Source organism: Sturnira hondurensis, unplaced genomic scaffold (assembly GCF_014824575.4).
Source record: "Sturnira hondurensis isolate 20B ecotype Veracruz unplaced genomic scaffold, ASM1482457v3 Scaffold0005329, whole genome shotgun sequence".
Classification (NCBI taxonomy): domain Eukaryota; kingdom Metazoa; phylum Chordata; class Mammalia; order Chiroptera; family Phyllostomidae; genus Sturnira; species Sturnira hondurensis.
Window position 1 is genome coordinate 13,418,444 of NW_028077960.1, and position 21,365 is coordinate 13,439,808.

The window sequence follows — 21,365 nt, forward strand, 5'->3', positions numbered from 1 at the left end:
GTCGTATAGTTGTAATATGAAATATGAAGGGAGAATTTCAAATAAAATTTAAGCATAAAAATTAAATGAGTAACAAAATGTATCAATTTAAAATATTTCCTCATAATTTTCTTTCCCCTTCAAACTGCAGTGCTGAATCTATAGTAAAAACTTGGAAAAGCAACCAGGTTTGTTGCTTCTTGCCATTCATTGACCACGGCTGATGTTTTCCCATGCTATAAGTCACACAGAAGAGAGTTAGGGTTTTAGTTTCCTATGACAGTCAAGTTCTGTGTTCTATGACTAATTCTTCTACATCTTGATTTTTCTTAACTATTGTTGCACATGGCAATTGAAAATAAGGTTGAAAGCCTGGCAGAGTGTATTTTGTTTTAATTTTTTAATTCTCTTAATGAGATAAAAAGCAAATGAGAATTTATGGTGCTTTTCAGAGTCAAAGCTGGAAAACAAATAAAGAAAAAGATTATATCTCTATATTTTAATTAACACAGCATAAAATATCTTCATAAAAACTAATTAAAATGATGAAATGACAGAGAGAACGGTAATTAAAATTGACATTAGTGAGTTTAAGAATATAAATTATGTATTTCAATATATTTTATGTAAAATTGCATATCACTACTTTTTAATTACTGGTGAAATAATACATTTTACTGTTTTGTATAACAGTGCAACAAGCATTATAATGGTATTGCATTTCTTTTATAAGTGTCTTTTCTTTTTTCTGAGATATTTATCCTAGGAGTTTCCATGGCATATGCTCTTATTTATTTCACTTTCAACAGTTCACAGTATATATTTGTCTGATATACTAAGTGTAGTATAGTCTCAACTGTTAATCTTTGTGTTTTGTAAAATTAAGGACTTTTTGTGTTTTGGTGACCATTATATTCCTACCAGCCCACAGTGTCTTGTTTGTAGACACTATTTTTCACCCGGTGAAAGAATGATATAGTCCCTGAGAGATCAGAGTTTTGGGGTCACAGCTTCTTCATATTTGTTCCCTCATTTCACTATAACTAGTTCTAAGCTCCTGTACATAATAACAGAGCTTTGTAAAAAATGAATCCCGTGTTACTAAACTAGGTATTTCAAAGGAATTTTTATGATATCTTTTTGATGTATTGGGAAACTTATTGTTGTGGAAGAGGAGTTATATTTTTAAATGTTAGATTATGTTTCTAATTCAAAATATGTTCACACCAATAGAGAATTAATGAAGGGTAATATATTAGTGCAAATTTAATTCTGGTAGTTGAATGTCTTTTTGCTTTTGCTTCCTGAATAAAGTAACAAAAGAAAAATATTAATATTTATCTATAATGTTCAGTCAATTAACGAATCTATGCAGCTCTCCAAGATTCACTGAAGTTTTTGAGACTAAATTAGACTTGTAATTAGCAATACAAATTTGATATAGTTGTGGTATGTACCCTGGTCGAAGTAACTAAAAAGATACTTTATAAATTTTAATACCAACAAGAATTTTTAAGTTTTGTTTAATTACAATAATGTGCTTAAAATAGATCATAAGATGCCTTTGTATTTATTATTTTTATTCTGTGATAGCTTATTTTTAAGAGGTATACAGGTCATAGATAAAATGGGTGACTGGAAAGTTAATCATTATAAGTCCATGCGTTTCAACTGTGAAAGTTAATTATTTTCATGTTGAGCATTCTGTTATCTTAATATAATTATTGTGCATTAATTGGCATATGTTTGCTAGAGAAACAAAAGTATTTGAAAGCAAAATAACATCTCAATATCTTTGCTATTATTTTTCTCACATTTGACTACTTACATATACATTATTGATTAGAAAAGCAGAACACATATGTTAACGTACAAAGATGTTTATATATAGTAGCCCCCTTAACCCACAGTTTCAGTTACCCGCACTCAACTGCAGGCAGAAAATATTAAAAGGAAAATTCCAAAAATAAACAATTCAGAAGTTTCAAATTGTGTGCCATTCTGACTAGTGTGATGATCGCTCTTGCCCTTCTAACCAGGACATGAGTCATCCCTTTGTCCAGTGTATCCACACTGTAAATGCTACCTGCCTGTTTGTCACTGAGTAGTCATCTGGGTTATTAGGTCTACTGTTGCGAGATCACCATGTTAATGTTCAAGTAACCCTTATTTTTCTTACTAATATCACATTCACATATATTTTATTACCTTGTCTTAAAACTGTGTAATCAAAATAGATGCTACCATCTAGGTGATATTCAACATTGTATCTACATTCTTCTTCTACGAATAGCCACCACACGCCCACCTACACATCCATCCATCCTTAAAACTTCCCTAAAAATAAATCAAAATACTTTGTTTTAATATTGATAAAACTATGTTCCATTGTACTTTTGATCTTGTATTAGGTATAGTGTCCTTTTTACTTAAATGCAATAGAATATGATAGGGACCCCCAAAATGGAATTTACTTATAAAAATTGTGTATTTATTCTTGCACATTTAAACTTCAGTCACCTTCAAAGTACTCTCCATTTGATGCAATACACTTATCAAGATGTTTTTTTCCCCATCCACAGCTCTAAACAGTTTCTGAACTCATTGATTTTTATGCCTTTTAGTGCTTCTGCCATTTTTTGTTTCATTTCTTCCATATCGGCAAAACATTTCTCTTTAAGGACTTTTTTTCACCTGGGGGAAAGTTGTGTGGGGCAAGATCAAGTGAATATGGAGAGGGGGTACAGGGCTCATGCTGTTTTGGTCAAAAACTGCTGGACATTCAGCGTGGTGTCGGCAGACACTGTTGGAAATCACCCATTATGAAGTGGGCAAACCTATTGAAAGAGTCTTTGCAAAACTTCACTGAAGCCAAAAGTAGCTTCTCACAACAATGTCAGCTAGTACGCTGATACAGATGGGTTTGTACAACACTCACCTAGTACTACGAGGGACCCATTATCCAGAAAATAATTATGTTTTTTGGATCCTCCCCTTTGTATACTTGATGATATTTAACTGTGTCAAATAATACAACACTTTTCTGCCTGTGTTTGAGTGAATTATGATATCATCATTTTGAGAATGTAGTAAAAGTTTTTCATTTTGAGACTTCACCAAGATTTTATTTTATTCCATCTTTTGTCTGGAAACATATACCCATTGAGTAAGTCTTTATAAAAGCCACTAATTAGATTCCTGTTAACGGTGATATCATATGGTATTTGTCCTTCACCACCGTTAACAGGAATCTAAACAACAAAGCAAACAAGCAAGGAAAATATGACCAAAGACACTGAACTAGGAACAGGCTGACAGGGACCAGAAGGGAGAGTGGAGAGAATCACAGGGGAAAAGGGGAAGGACTCACATGAACAAGTATAAGGGACACATGGACAATAACTAAGGTGGGGGGTAGAAATGGGAGGGAGGTGAGGAGTACTGGGGGGTGGGCAGGGCTGGGAATATAAGACAGAAAACTGTACTTGAGCAAGAATTAAATAAAAAAATTAAAATTTTTATAAATAAATAAAGAAATGAATAAATAAAATCTTAAAAAGAAAAAAAGCCACTAATTAAAATAGTGATTGAGAAAGACTTAGAAGGACAGTAATATATTTTACACATTGAACCACATCTACAAGATTAGCTAACCAAATGGAAAGACTTTTTTTCATGCTACTCTTTATTTATGTTAGGGTCTAATCGTTTACACTGACTAGACATTATTCTACCTGCACAAGAATTAATCTTTGTGGTAGTCAAGGCCCTTAGCACCATTTTGTTCTTTATTACTGAAACCATAAAATAAAGTTCCTAAAAGCAAAACATCTGGGCATGAAAACTGGCAGAGTGCACTGAACTTTTGAGTATTTATTATTCAACTCAGGTAAAGCTTGAAAAGGAAAGTCATCCTCTCAGGGGCAGAGCATGTCAGGATATGCAGTCCTCCATTTGTCTGTAAATCAAAAGGTGTTTCTAAAAATTTCCTAGTCATTGGCCATACATGGTAAACAAATTGACCTGGACTTTGCTCTCCTGAACTTTGCGCTGTAAATATTATTTGCATAAATGCTTATAAATTTGCAAGTATGCCAGGTGCTCACTATTCAAAGTTTATAAATAGCAAATCATTGTAAGACATATAACTTAAATTCAAAAGTTGTAAAAGGCTTCCATTAGGAAGTATTTTTTAAAGATGAAATTTAGAGAATAAGAGGTGTAAATTGACTCATTTAATAACATATATTTACCTCCCAGAATAAAATTAATGAAGCAAATGAAATTTTACATTTGTGCAGCCAGGAGATACTCCATGACTATATTTAGTCTAGGGTATTTACAGTCAGTTAGGAAATGTGCACAATAATCTTCCAACTATTGAAGAAATTATTAAGGATATTTTAACAACAACATATTTAAAGTTGAGTGGAGGATATATATATATAACACTATAGAATATTATTCATTCATAAAAATGAGATGTTATCATTTGGGACAACATGGGTGGGCTTTAAAGGCATTATGATAAGTGAAATAAGTCAGATAAAGAAAGAATAACACTGCATAATCTCACTTACATGTGAAATCTAAAACAACAGCAACAGCCCTTGGCTTGGTGGCTCAGTTCATTGGAGCATCGTCCCAACCAATCTCATAGATGCAGAGAATGAGGTGGAGGAGGTGGAAGGTGGATGGTGGGAGGGTAAAATGTGTGATGGAATTCAAAATGTACAAAGTTCCAGTCATAAAACAAATCACTGGAATACATTTTATTGGATATTGAAAAGTTGCTAAGATAGTTCTGTTTTTAATATTTTGAGGAACCTCCATAACTGTTCTCTATGGTGGCTGTACCAATATGCAATCCCAGAAACAATGCACAAGTGTTCCCCTTTCTCCACATCCTCACCAACAGTTGTTGTTTGTTAATTTACCAATGATAGCTATTCTGACAAGTGTGAGATGAGATCTCATTGTGGCTATAATTTGCATTTCTGTGAGGATTAGTGAGAGTGAACAGCTGTTTCATATGTTTATTGGTCACCCATAGGTACTCCTTGAAGAAATACCTACTCAGATTTTCTGCCCCAATTTTATTGAATTGTTTGATTTGTGTGTGTGTGTTAAGATGCTTTAGTTTTTAATAAATTTATGTTAATCCCACATAAGATATGATGTTGGTGAATATCTTTTTCCATTTGATAGGTGATTTTTTCATTTTGTTGATGAAAATCCAAATATAATTTGGAAAGATGCATAAACCTCTATGTTCATTGCAGAATTGTTTGCAATAGCCAAGATATGGATACAATCTAAATGCTCACCCATAGAGAACTGGATAAAGAATATGTGGTATGAGATATATATATATATATATATATATATATATATATATGTAAAATGGAATATTGCTTGTCTATAAAAAATTAAATTTTACTATTTGAAAAAACGTGGATGGACCTCGAAGGTATTACACTAAATAAAATAAGTCTGAGAAAGACAAATACCATATGATTTCACTTTTATGTGAAATCTAAAGAACAAAATAAACTAAGAAGACTCAAACTGAGGTTTGCCTGATAGAAGGGAGTTGGGAATGCAGGGAGAAAAAAGTGACAGGATTAAGAAATAAAATTGGTAGCCCCAAAATAGCCATGGGAATATAAAGTACAGCACAAAGTATATAGTCAGTGATATTGTAATAACTATGTATGGTACTAGATTTATCAGGGGATCATTTTATAAATTAAATGAATGTATAACCACTATGCTATACACCTGATACTAATATAAAATAATATTAAATGACAACTTTAATACAAAATTAAAAGAAGTTGCTGAGAAAGTACATCTTTAAAACATATCACAAGAAAAAACTGTAAAAATATGTATGGTGACGGATGTTAACTAGAAATTTTGTGCTGATCATTTTACAATACGTACAAATAACAAATCATTATGTGGTACACCTTAAACTAACATAATGTTATATGTCAAATATATCTGAATTAAAAATCCAGATTCTTAAGCATAACTTACAATGCCCAGTCTGATTAGGTTGTGATAACTTTTGCAATCTCTATACTTACCACGTCTAGTACATTCCATCTCTCTGGATTTCTTTCTATTTTATAGGACAAATATTTTGCTTCCCAGGACATGTGAATTTACTGTTCCCTGAGTTGCTTTAAAAAATAAAGAAAAAGCAAGAAAGAAGAAAGAAAGAAAAGAAGAGATGAAAAGAAAAGAGAGGGAGTCATAACTGATGAAAAAAAAAGCACTGAAAAACTTTCAAGTGATGTTACATACTTAATGATGAAGGATTGGAGATCCCCTCTAAGAACTGCTACTAAACAGGTGTTTATACTTTTCCTCTTTTATTCCACATTGTAGTGTTTTTTCTCATTTCAATAAGGTAAGCTAAAAAAATAAAATGTATACAGATTAAAAAGTAAGAAATAAGATTTCTTTATTCACAGATCACATGATCTCTTATTTTATTTTATTTTATTTTTTTCAGTTTATTTTAGGAAACTTAAAAATGATAGCTACTTGCTTTTATTTTGTTACCACTTTATTGAGGTATGATTGACATACAAAAATCTGTGCATATTTAATGTATACAGCTTGATAGGTTTGAAGATAAGTATGCACCCATGACGCTGGGTGAAGTGAAGGCCACCATTTCAGGGAGCCTGTGGAAGCTGTCACAGGGTTGGATCCTGAACTGTCAAAGCCACCGTCTTGCATGGGCTTTCTAATCCCATGGTTTTTCTCAGAGTCAATCAGGCCTACGTGCCGACAGAACCCAAAATTCGGGCTGGGCAGTACCATAGCCCAAGCCTAGAGGCTTAACTGTAATAATAGCAGCATTGGCAGCTGCAGCAGCCCCTGCTCTGTCTGCATACCAGGAGGTACTTAACCAAGAAGAGACGAAAACTACCTACTTGTGGCCAGTAGAAAGGGCAGGGACATCAAAGAAGCTGGCACTGCTTTCACAGGTGGTGGCTGACACCAATTTCATGGGTGATAGCCAAGGCAGCCCCATGGTTGAGGGATCTTCCCGGATAGAGAGTGAGGCCTAGACCTCCGTGTGAGCTCCCAAGCACAGAGCACCAGTGTTGGGATCACCTGTCCATGCAGCATCCGACAGTGAAAGGCCACAGGGTTTTTATAGCCCACCCGAAGAAAACAGAGTCCACTGGAAACAAAACCACTTTTTAGTCATTGGTGGTGGTGTTGTAAGGGGCTAATGCACAGGTTTTACATTCCCAACCACTCACCTTTGGTTCTGGGGGAAGGGAACATAGCACCGTCTGCAGTCAGACAAGTACAATATGGTGTGAGAAGACTGGGGGTTAGGCGTGGGGTAGCGGATATTGGGTTCCGGTGCCGGGGAAAATACCATGTTGCAACAGTCATTTTTATGGACAAAAACAAGTCCCTCCCAGGGGAAAAACAATGACCCTACCCTGTGGGAAACCTGCTCACCCCAGGCTCTGAAAAACCTACTAGCCCCAACTTCTGGAATCCCACTTTCTGTACCTTTTGAAATCCTGCTCGCCTCACCCGCATCTTTCTTACTTTCCTTAAACCTGCCTGTTATCCGTTGCCAAAAAGACAACAATATGCAGATGCAGAGATGTTAGACACTGGCTTTAGGGCAGAGCAATTCCATGCATTTGCTTGGCAACCAGACTGGCACTTCCCCCCTATGGGAGAGGAGAGCCTAGGAATGCTGTCAGACCCAAACTCTGGACTCTGGAAGACCCACCCGCAACCCTAATAGGAGAGTCACCCTAAATCCAGGGAAGTAGTCTAGGACAGACTCAGACATGTGAACACCATCTTTCCTGAAGTCTGAACGACACCTCCTGTAAGAGATTGAGGGGTTCCATTCTCTCAATTGCTTCAGAAGGCCTCTCAGAAACAGGTGGGTCAGCAGCTAGACTAAGACTAGTGGAAGGACTGCAAGCAGAGGCAGGTGGAGGTAGTACATGCAGAGATCTGGGTCATTAGTTGACCCACCCCTGAGCCTTGTGGTGATAAAAAGCCAGCAGTGTAGAGCAGTGAGGACCAATCCAGATACAGCCAAGCCTGAAGGAGACAGTCACGGAAAGTAGATCGCTTGTAGCTTTGAACAGGCTGCCTTGAGCTGGACAGCATCAGCATCAAACACTGGCTTACACCGGCTTCAGAATGCCAGAGGCATATCCAGAAGTCAGCAGGCAAGCGCTCAACTCTGTTGATACGAATTCCACATTGATCTTTTTTAGTATTTGTGTTATTTTTCTTTCACATAGCTTTTTAACATTATTCAATTTTGTTCCTATTTTCAATACTTTTATTCCAAATCTCATATTTTACTCTTCTCTTTTTACTATATTTTGCCTTTTTCCTTCCATTTTTATTTTTGTTTTGAGTTTCATTTTGTCCTTTCCATCACCTTGTTTCTATTCCTTTTATTATTTTTCTTCCCTTTATACCCTCAAAGTAATTTTCCTTTTCTTTAGTCACCTCATATTTTTTATTTTTATAATATTCTTTATTAATCTTTGCTCATTTGTCATTAATATTGCTGTTATTGTTTCTTCATTTCTGTTCCTATTTTTCATTTAAAATATCATATTTATTCTTCAACTTTATTACTCCATTTGCCTTCCTCTTTCCATTTTTTATTTTCATTTTAAATTTCATTCTTCCCCTATATTCACCTAATTTTTTCATACCCTTATTATTTCTCCTTCCTCTATCACCTCAAAATCATTTTTCTTTCCTGTAGCCATCTTATATTTTTATTATAATATGCTTATTCTCTTTCCACCTTTATTGATTTTTGTTCATTTCTTGCAAATATTGCTGTTGTTGTTCAAGGGTATTTTTGCTGGCATGGATTTTGTTTTCTGTGTATTGTTTTGTGCTCACAGAACCTGTACAACAGCATACAAAAGAAAGCTAGTAACATACAAACGAGTTCTAATAAGGCTATCATCTGATTTCTCAATAGAAACAATGCAAGTTAGAAAAGACTGGCACACAATATTCCAAGCAATGAAAACTAAGGAACTATAAAAAAGACTACTTTATCTTGCAAGACTCTCATTTAAAATGGAATGTAAAATTAAGAACTTCCCAGACCAAAAAAAAAAGAAAAAGAGGGGTCTAAAAAGTTTATCTCCACCAAAACAGCATTGCAAGAGATGTTGAAAGGATTGCTTGAAGAAGAAGAACAAATATACATATGAATCTCTCATATATATATATATATATATATATATATATATGGGATATATATATGGGATATATATATATGGGATATATATGGGATATATATATATATATATATATATCTTATATGGGATATATATATATATATGTATATATATATATATGAAAGAAGGGGGAAAACGTAGGTACAAATGGAAAAAATTACAATAGAGAAGTACCTATCAATAATAACCTTAAATGTAAATGGGTTAAATGCTCCAATCAAAATATATAGGGTAAATGAATGGATAAGAATATACAAACTGCACCCTGGCTGGTATAACTCAGTGGATTGAATGCAGGCCTGCGAAGCAAAGGGTTGCTGGTTCAATTCCCCTTTCAGGGCACATGCCTGGGTTGCAGGTCAGGTCTCCAGAAGGGGGAGTGCAAGAGGCAACCATACACTGATGTTTCTTGCCCTCTCTTTCTCCTTCCCTTCCCCTTTCTCTAAAAATAAAATAAATAAAATCTTTTAAAAAGAATATATAACATGCATATATTTGCTGTCTACCAGAGACACATCTCAGAATGAAATATTTAAACAGACTGAATGTTGAAGGGATGGAACAGATATTCCAAGCAAATGGACATGAAAAAAAAAGGCTGGAATAGCAATATTCCTATGACAAAACAGACATTAAAACAAGGCCATAACAGAAATGAAGAAGTTCATTTAGTATTAACTAATACTAAAGGGATTAATACAATGAGAGGATAGAAGTACTATTAATATACATATTGGATGCACCCAATTTAGGAGCACCTAAATATATAAGGAATATCTTGATAGACTTTAAGGAACAGATTGACATCAATACAGGCACAGTTTGCAATTTTAACAACCCACTGTCAACAAAGCATAGATCATCCAAATAAAAAATCAACAAGGATATTGTGGCATTGATCGCCACTCTAGCTCAAATGGAATTAATTGGTAGTTAAAGAGCATTTCACTCCAAAGAAGCAAAATATATATTCTTTTCAAATGCACATGGATCATTTTCAAAATAGACCACATGGTAGGATACAAAACAAGACTTAAAAATTTGAGAAAAATGAAATTATATCAGATGATATGATTTTTGCATCTGATCCATATCAGATGTAAAAATACATCTTCTTGGATCACAATGGCTTGAAATTAGAAACCAATTTCAAGGAAAAAAACTCAAAATGTTCAAATACTTGGAGCATGAATACTATAATTTTAAATATGAATGGATTAACAATGAGATCAAGACAAAAATCAAAAAGTATCTGGAAACAAATGAAAATTAACACACAATAATCCAAAACCTCTGGGACATAGCAAAAACAACCCTGAGAGGGAAGTTCAGATCATTACAGGCCTATTTAAAAAAAGAGAGGAAAATCTCAAATAAGCAACAGAACCCTACATCTACAATAACTAGAGGAACAATAACAAAAAAAGCCCAGACCTAGTAGAGGAAGGAAATAATCAAGCTCAAAGGAAATAATCAAGAATTAAATAACATAGAGACTAAAAAAAAACACAATTCAAAAGATCAACTATTCCAAGAGTTGGCTCTTTGAAAAGATAAACAAAATTGACAAATCTTTTACCAGACCCATCAAGAAAAAAAGATAGGGGTCTCAAATAAATAAAATCAAAACCTAAGGAGGAGAAGTAGCAACTGATACCATAGAAATACAAAGGGTTGTAAGAAATTATGATGAACAAATATATGCCAGAAAATTAGACAATCTGGGTGAAAGGATAAATTTCTAGAAATATACAATCCTCCAAAACTAAATCACAAAGAAGCAGAAAACCATTATTTACAAATGAGTACATAGAAAACTCTATAGGCTCCATCAAAAAACTATTTGACCTAACCAGTGAATTCTAAATGTAGTGAGATACAAATTTAATATTCAGAAATCTATGGCAACAATGAACTATGGGAAATGGAGACTATGAAAATATCCCATTGATTATACCAACAAAAAATAAATAAAGTGCCTAGGAATAAATTTAACCAAGGAGGTAAAAGATCTATACTCAGAAAACTATACAACACTGAAGAAAGAAATTGAGGAAGATACAAATAAGTGGAAGCATATACCCTGCTCAAGGATTGGAAGAATTAATATTATTAAAATATCTATACTGCCCAAATCAATTTATAGATTCAATGCAATCCCTATAAAAGTACCAATACCATATTACAAAGATCTAGAACAAAGATTCCAAAAAATTTTATAGAATCAAAAAAGACCCTGAATAGTATTAGCAATCTTGAGAAAGAAAGATTCAGAGGAATCATAATACCTGAGATCAATCTACACTACAAAGCCACTGTAATCAAAACAGTCTGGTATTAGCATAAGAATAGACACATAGATCAATGGAACATAACAGAGAGCCCAGAAATAAACCTAAGTCTCTATGGTCAATTAATATTCGACAAAGGGGGCAGAAGCATAAAATGGAGTAAAAACAGCCTCTTCAAAAAAAATGGTGTTGGGCCCTGGCTGGTATAGCTCAGTGGATTGAGTGTGGGCCTGAGAACCACGCGATCTCGGTTCGATTCCCAGTCAGGGCACATGTCTGGGTTGCAGGCCAGTTCCCAGCAGGGAACTCATGAGAGGCAACCATACATTGATATTTCTCTCCTTCTCTCCTTCCCTTCCTCTCTAAAGATAAATAAATAAAATATTTTTAAAAAATGGTGTTGGGAGAACTGGACAGGTACGTGCAAAAAAAAAAAAAGAAAGAAACTAAACTACTTACAATATACACCAGAATAAACTCAAAATGGATAAAAGACTTAAATGCAAGTTGTAATACCATAAAAATCCTAGAGGAAAACATAGGCGGTAAAATATCAGATATCTCATATACCAATATTTTTGAGGATATATCCCCTAGTGCAAGTGAAATAAAGGAAAAAATAAACAAATAGGACTACACCATATTAAAATGTTTCCACATGGTGAAAGAATCCATAATCAAAATGAAAAGGGAACAGACAGCATGGGAGAACATATTTGCCAATGATACTTCAGACAAGAGTTTAATCTCCAAAATACATTGAGACCTATACAACCCAACGCCAGAAAGAAAACAGTCCTATTAAAAAATGGTTGAAGGGCCAGCCTAGACATCTCTTCAAGGAGGACATATGGAGGGCCCATAGACATGAAAAGTTGCTCAACATCACTAGCCATCAGAGAGATGCCAGTTGAAAACACAATGGGATATCACCTCATACTTGTCAGAATGTCCGTCATTAATAAATCAACAAACAACAAATGCTGCTGAGGATGTGGAGGAAAGGGAACCCTGGTACACTCTTGGTGGGAATGCAGACTGTTGTAGCTACTGTGGAAAACAGTATGGAATTTCCTTCAAAAACTAAAAATGGAACACCCTTTTAACCCAGTGATTCTGCCACTGGAGGGAATTCCAAAACACCAGTTCAAAATAATTTGTGCATTCCTATGTTCTTAGAATTGCTATTTCCAATAGCCAAGAGTTGGAAACAGCCTAAGTGCCCAGCAGTAGATGAGTTGTTTAAAAAACTGTGGTGCATTTTCACAATGGAATACTTTGCCACAGAAAATGTAGGAATTCCTGCTTTTTGCAACAGCATGAATTGAAGTGGAGACTATAATGCTAAGTGAAAAAAGCCTGTTTGTGAAAGACAAATACCGTATGATCTCACTTATAAGAGAACTCTAATGAAAAATAAACTATGAGCAAAGGGAACCAGAAGCATGGAATCATGGAATAGACTGACAGCAGTAAGAGGGGGTCAAGGGAATGGGGGTTGCTTGAAAGACAATGAAGGATTTAGTCAAAGAACATATATGAAAGACCCATGGAAATGGACAATGGTTTTGGAATTGAGTATAGAAGTGGAGGATGGGCTAAGTGGAGGGGAGGTCAAAGAAGAAATGGAGAAAACTGTAACAGCATAAACAATAAAACATAATAAATTAGGCATCCATAGCACCATTACCCCAATCTATGCCACAGATGTATCCATTACCTCCAAAAGTTTCTCACTCTTTTTATTTCTTCTTCCCCTTCTCCTTCTTTCTATTATTATTATTACATATTACGTGTGATAAGAACACTCCAGCAAACTTAAGTACAAAATGCAATATTGTTAACTATACACTCCTTGATGCACACCAGATTATTTTTATTTATATAACTTAAACTTTGTACCTTTGAGTAATTCCTCCTATTTCTTGGTCCATTCCCCAACCCCTGGCAGCCACTATTTTACTCTTTTTGCATAAGTTTGACCATTTTATGTTCCTCTTATACAGTGGTTCCTTGGTAGTCATTGTCAATTCATTCTGAAATGTGACAAATGCCAGAAACAACAAGTACTGAATGATGGATATTTTCTCTTGCTGGGCAGTGTCGTAATTCATACAAGTTCTAGCAAGTGCAATGAGTCTCAAGCAAATGCTGAGTGTTCATATTCTCCTCATTAAAATGAAACAAGCTGAGTTTGATGAGCCTTGAAGTTGATGAGTACCAAGGTATGACTGTAATTGATATCCTGTTGTATTTATCATTCTATGTTTAGCATATTTCATTTAGCATAATATATTCCAGGTTTATTTATGTAGCTACAAATGCTAGAAGTTCCCTATTTTTTAAATCCAAATAATATTCAACTATATATTTATAATTATATATTCTATATAATCATATTAATATGTATTCTATAATTGAATATATGTGTATACACACATATAATATCACATTTGTTTGTCCACTTATCTGTTGATGGGTAGTTATGCTGCTTCTACTTCTTGGATATTGTGAATAATATTTGCAGTGAACATGGCTGAGAAAATACCTCTTAGAGACTCTGTTTTCAATCATTTTGGATATGTGCCCAGATGTGGGATTGCCAAATGTGTCCTGTTAGTAGAAAACCATAAAAAATCTATAGTAGGTGTTACTAGAATAAATAAATTTAACAAGCTCTTCCAATCCATGAACACAGTATATGTTTCCATTTGTTTGTGTCTTCCTTGATTTCTTTCTTCAGTGTTGTGTAATTTTCTGTATACAGGTCTTTAACCTCCTTGGTTAGGTTTATTCCCAGATATTTTATTTTTGCTTTTGCTGTATCGAATGGGATTTTTTCTTGATTTCTGCTTCTGCTATTTTGTTGTTGGTATACAAAAATGCCTTTGATTTCTAGATATTGACTTTGTATCCCGCTGTTCTGCCATATTCATTTATTAGTTCAAGCAGTTTTATTAGTAGAGGCCATAGGATTTTCCATGTACACTATCATGTCATCTGCAAACAATGCCAGTTTTGTTTCCTCCTTTCTGATTTGGATGCCTTTTATTTCCTTTTCTTGTCTGATCACTGTGGCTAGAACTTCTAATACTATATTGAATAGAAATGGTGAAAGTGGACAACCTTGTCTTGTTCCTGATCTTAGTGGAAAAGCTTTTAGTTTTTGCCCATTGAGTATGATGTTGGCTGTAGGTCTTTCATACATGGCCTTTATTATGTTGAGGAATGCTCCCTCTATTCCCATTTTGCTGAGTACCTTTATCATAAATGGGTGTTGTACCTTATCAAAAGCTTTTTCTGCATCTATTGATATGATCATGTGGTTTTTGTCTTTGCAACATCATAGATGGACCTGGAAAGCATTATGCTGAGCGAAATAAGCCAAGTGGTGAAAGACAAATACCATATAATAGCACCGTTAACAGGAATCTAAACAACAAAACAAATAAGCAAGCAAAATATGACCAATGACACTTGAATACAGAACAGGCTGACAGGATCCAGAGGGGAGAAGGGAGAGAATCACAGAGGAAAAGGGGATGGACTCACATGAACAAGTATAAAGGACACACGGACAATAACTAAGGTGGGGGGCGGAAATGGGAGGGAGGTGGGGAGCATGGGGGTGGGCAGGGCTGGGAATATAAGACAGAAAACTCTACTTGAACAAGAATTAAATAAAAATTAAAATTAAAATTGAAAAAAAATAAAATTAAAATTAAAAAAATAAAAAATAATAAGCTCATGTATGCAAAATTCAATTTTATTTGTATGCACTAACAATAAACAACTGGGAAGTTAAATTAAAATACCAGTTTAATGACCACTATAATACCATTTATAATAGTACTTAGGATTAAATTTAAGACATCTGCATATACTGTATCATAAAACTACAGGTATAGGGTCTGGCACAAATAACACCCCTTTTTATTACAAAATTTTTTATTATAAAATCATGTAATTCTGTAACATAAGAATAACACACTGAAACATGCCATGTGACATGTTAGGCAAAATGTTAAAATTAAAACTATAAACTATTACAACCATATTATTACCCTACTATCCACATTAAGCAGGTGTTACTTCTGCCTGACCCTGTACATTGCTGAGGAAAATGAAAGACCAAAGTAGATGAAAAGATTTACCATTTTCATAGGCTGGAAGGTATGATATTGTTAGGATGTCAATTATCCTCACACTTGCATATAGAACAAACAAATCCTAGTGGAAATTCTAGAACACTTAAAAAAAATTCAGGCTGGTTCAAAAAGTATATAGGGATTTAAAGGATCCAAAATAGTCAAAACAAAATACTTACTAAAGTGGTTAACTTATAAAATAATGATAATGCCATTTTTTATCCTGTCTCAAGGTGAGTTATTCTCATTCTTTTGTCAAGAGCTCACTGGGCAGCAGCTGTATTTTGATCACAGGAAATACATCATAAAAAGGAATAGACTGCTGAATGAATGGCAGGTTATTTTACACAAAGGAGCTGACAGTTTTGTGGAGGGAGATACACAAAAATCACACAGTAGATATGAAATTACAACTATAATAAATTCTGTTGTAACATCATGATATCTTAAACTACAATAACCTACACAAGGAGGAATTGACTTAACATCTTTTAACGGGGAATTATTCCTGTGTTGATTGGACTGATATTTAAATAAAAAATGTATATGAATTGGGTGAAGGAAAGTTGGTAAAATATAGTGTAATTAAAAGGGCCTTCTTGCCCTGGCTCATGTGCCTCAGTGGATTGAGTGCCAGCCTGCAAAACCAAATGGTCATTGGTTTGATTCCCAGTCAGGGCATATACCTGGGTTGTGGGCCAGGTCTGCAGCAGGGGGTAAGTGAGAGGCAATCACACATTGATGTTTCTCTCCCTCTCTTTCTCCCTCCCGTCCTCTCTCTCTAAAAATAAGTAAATGAAACCTTTAAAAAAATAAAAAGTCCTTCTATACCACAGAAGTAGAGTTTCTTTACATAGATTAAGCTAAAATTTATAGCTTGATTACTAATATAACATTTTATATTGGTGTCTTTATCTTTTAAACTTTAATAACAAATTATACTTCTGATTTAGATATAACATATAAATATTGGGCCAAAGTTTATAAATAGCAGAAGCAAAAGCAATGAACCACTGAAAGAGTAATTAGTAAAATTTTGTTGTGCACAAGCAAAAAAGATTGGTTCACAAACCAAGAACACACACAGCAAAATATTAATGAGGCTCAGGGGTATATTTTTATAGAACAGCTTAAATAGTGAGAAAACGGTGACTGTTTATTCTTTATAGTGATTGGTTATAATATTACTTATAAAGGAGGTCTTTTCAGGGACCACTCAGCTTGGGTGAGAGTCAGGACCACATGGCTTTGGAAGTGCTCCCTTTTGCCACCTGGATGGTGCCTGGAGCCTGAATCACAGACTTCTGCTTCTTTCCTGAGATGTAGTTCTCCAGACTGAGCAGTGTGAGAGGGAAGCATTGTGTGCGTTTTGGCTTATTGTAGCGGATGCCAATCCAGGGGCAAGGCTTGAAATCTGTGAGTCTCCCATACATGACCATGCCCCAGTGCGGGGGCTGCCCAGGTGCCCGCACCTCACAATGGCTCCCCACAGGGATGGCACTGGCCTGTTCCTGCTCCTCCCTGAGGTGCTAGGTGGTCTCAGCTTCTCGCTGGGCCTGCTTCTTTTCATTGTATTGGCCCAGCTTGCTACACTTCAGGAAGGAGTGGACAGTCTTGCCTCTGGTCGTAGGCTTCTTGTGAGATCCTGTAGTTCTCCACCTTGGACACATCCTTATGCTCCCCAACGCCAGCACCCCTGTGGTCAGTGACATGGATGCGCCGGCTGTTATCTCTGGGGCACAAGCCCAGTGGCGCATCCTCCTGATTGAGTTTGCAGCACAACTTCTAGTCAGCTCCATACAGCTCCAGTTCCACGCAAGATGCAGGGCTGCGCACCTCCAGCTCTAGCTTGCACTTGAATTCAGCTATTGTGAGGCTGCGACAGTACAGCTTCTCAGACTGAAAGCTATTAAGGGAGTTGCTGATGAAAACGGTCACTGTGGGTACAGATAACCTGGCCAGCTCCCTCTTGCCACTCCCTGCCAGGGCACCCAGGTCAGGCGCCTCACAACCACTGCCACCGCCTCTGCGTTATCCTGGAAAACCTTTTAGAAAGTGTACCTGCCTATAGCTTACTGTCGTCCTGCCAGTCCTGATGCTCCTTCTCGGCCTCACTGGCCCCTCCCCCGGCCCCAGGCCCTGGGGCTCACCTAAGTAAGGCCCTCGGCCCTCAAGAGCCACCTGGTCCGGGTTTCACGTCCTTGGGAATTTACTCTTTATGCTTTCTAGTGCCTCTGAGTCTTTATTTAGCACTGAGAATTAAAGCATGAATGAGAAAAAATGATAGAGAATTGGTTAGTGATTTCATGTATCAATTATGGAGGACAATTTAAGTTTTGCTTTTGATTTCAAGAGGCATAGCAAGAAGTGACCCAGGCAATTTAGTCTCACTTGTCTCACCTGGTTTTTTGTGGTCAGGGAATTTTGAAGGCTGGTCTGTGTTTGATTTTAACAAAGAAATTGTCCCTGTGGAAATAGAGATGTTAAATAATATAAATATCAAGCTTTGTACTTAAGATAATTACTTAAACTTACCTTTAAATGCCTGGTTTATTCAATGTCACTTTTAAAAGAATGAACCAATTACATAAAGCAATTATGTAATATATAGCATAATGTAATATATTTTATTGTATAATTGTTTTTTAAAAATCACATTTATTATAAAACAAATAATTCATTATAGGAACAAATATTTATAAATTTAATATAATCATAGTTTATGTAAATATATATTATTCATCAGGAATGAAACTAATCAAAGTATTCATAATTGGATTTTAGTCAATTAGAATTAGATTTTTTAGAAACACGTTTTTATTTTATAAAGAATCTGATCCTCATAAAGAAGCATTAATCGTTTCAAAAGGAATGTAAGACAATGAAATTTATGATTGTCCTCAGAAAATAGAATTTAATAATAACAAACACACTTTTAAATAATTGAGATTATAAAAGACATTTAAAAATCAAGGTACCTAAACAGAGTATATAATTAGAAACTATATTATACATTTAATTATTCTAAATTATTTATTTATCAAAAGTGTCAAAGTAGAGTAATTTGATAGCTCTATTTCACTAAAATCATTTTATGAATCTAATATGTTATTATAACATAGAAGAAATATATTATAACTGCTATAGGAGATGAAGCAGCTAAACACTCTGATCTTTTAAGGATCCTTGGGAGGTAGAAAACCATCAAAGGCACCTAGAAAATGCAGTGTCAATAAGATGTAATATCGTCCGCAGGGAATCTGAGATGGCTGAAAACAATTAGTAGGTAATAACAGCATAGAGTAATAATTGAAGACCAAGACAGTATCTTAAAAGAACATAATAATGCTTACAAGAGGAAGAAATTAAAAGGATGGAACTATTTTTATTAATAGTTCCATGGGGAACTGTTAATTCCCCATGTGGCATGGGGAATGTAGCCCAGCCCCTAATTTGGAAAATCCAGTGGGAAGTGAGTGAGCACATGGAACACAACCCCACAAATAAGTTCTCTTGAGGGGAATCAGGTCTGTGTTGTACCTAGGCTGCTATGAGGCATGCTTTTGCTAAAACTCCCTCACCCTGAATTGAGGCAGAAATGTTTACTGCATATCTTTAAAGTAACTTCCTAAAATCTATGCTAAAGTTCCCAAGGAGAAGTGGGACAAGTTCAAGCACTTTTTCCTTTCCATTTGTAAATATCCTTTTTCTTTGTAGTAATTACCAACTTCCTCTCCTTTGTTATCTGTAAAAGGTAACCACCTAAAGCCAACCTGTACATAGTAAATGAGAACCATCCTTGATGTAATGTGCCTAGAAAAGCAGTAAAAGCCTGTCCAGGCAGGGGTTGGGGCCCTCTCTTACTCAGAGCATGGCCATACCTTCCCTTTTCACCACAGGACTTCTATAGTCTGTGTGAATTTGTTCGTCACATACACAACACACAGACCCCATGAGCTCGGGTCTGCATCTGTTTATTATTTTCTACAAATCAATATGCTTGAAAAAAGACACTAACACACAAATGTACAATTAAATTAAAAATAATTGAGCAATGCAGCCAACGTGCTTCTACACAAAGTACTCACAATTTATTTCACAAATAATTTTAAGGTCAAAGAGGTATCGCACAAAGAAACTTTATACTGTCACAGCATTTATATATTTCCCTTTTCCAGGATATTCACAGAGCAACAAAACCTAATTTAGTTCTATTCATGCTTATGCCACTAACCTGCATTGCTCCTGGAAATAGTCTCTGGTAATCTTTGAGATTCCTGTTTTTTTTTTATTATATGGAATAAAATTTACACAGCAAGATCTGCAACTGCCTTTTTTTGAATATAAAATTCTTTGATATAACTTGTCATCAAACATATTTATGTTTGACTTTGAAATATATTTATTAGTCTTACAATATAAACTTTTTCAAACAAGTAAATTATTCTTAAAAGACATACTGAATTGTAATGAATACTATATCCATGTTTATTACTATGTGTTATAATAACAGAATATTGAAGAAATCTGGCAATTTAACAATTATAATTTAGTTGATTCTATTATGTAAACATGGGCCTTTAGTCTTTCATATAATTAAGAATAAGTCAAATTATAAGTATTTATGTTACTAAATATCTGATTTACTTTGACCAAGTATACTCTAAATTTTAATAGTATTATTTTAAAATATATGAACTGCCCTGGCTGGTGTAACTCAGTGGATTGAACATGGGCCTGTGAACCACATGATCGCGGTTCAATTCCCAGTCAGGGCACATGCCTGGGTTGCAGGCCAGTTCCCGGCAGGGGACACACCAGAGGCAACCATACATTGATATTTCTCTCTCTCTCCTTCCTTTCCCCTCTAAAAATAAATAAATAAAATATTTTAAAAATATTTTTTAAAAAATTAAAATAAAATATATGAACTAATTTTAAAACTAATAAATAGTTGTCTTATTGTCACTTCAGTTAAAAAGCTCATCACTTTATACAAAATAGGAAGTTTTGGGGCAAGACTGTTTAATTTTTGTTAAACATAGTATTTAGTAAAAGGTGGAAACTTCATAAATGCTGGTTCTACAAATACATGAAGAAAGGAAGAAAGAAAGAGAGTAAAGGACACATCGCATTACTAAATAAAAGACAGTGGCAAGTACCTTTGTTTGACTGAAAGTAAACTACATGCCTGTGTTATCCCTTTAGAAGGAAACCTAGGCATGAAGTTCATATGTGCTTTACATTAAAGAGTAGTTGGTGAGATTTGAATATTCTTCTTTAATCTACTTGAATAGAAAAAACACACAAATTTATTACCTGCTGGAGAGTTGGCTCAAATATACTTCATAAAAATAATTTTTTATTATGCTCAATTATACTGTAATGAATATTGTGATTTTTCTTACTATGGACTATGATAATGGACTATAATAAATGACTTTGCTCTGAATTTTCTTTAACTGAGTATATACACATAATCAGCATACCCTGTTGCTCAGTTTCAAAATTCAAAAGAAATAAACTGATGTTTACAATACTAGATGATTTTTATCTAAAACATTTTTGACTGAGTTCATTAATAAAGAAGTTGTGTTTGAATTCTCCATACCAGGTATTGGAATTCTAAGTGACATAATGTGAAGAGGTAAAAAAAAAAATTCTTCAAAAGA

The 21,365-nt window shown here is 34.7% G+C and overlaps 1 pseudogene; it reads right to left on the minus strand.

Annotated features, from left to right (window-relative positions):
- Positions 1 to 16,925: 16,925 nt before the first annotated feature.
- On the minus strand, positions 16,926 to 19,647 carry LOC118987696 (tubulin-folding cofactor B-like; annotated as a pseudogene).
- Between the last annotated feature and the right edge of the window lie 1,718 nt (positions 19,648 to 21,365).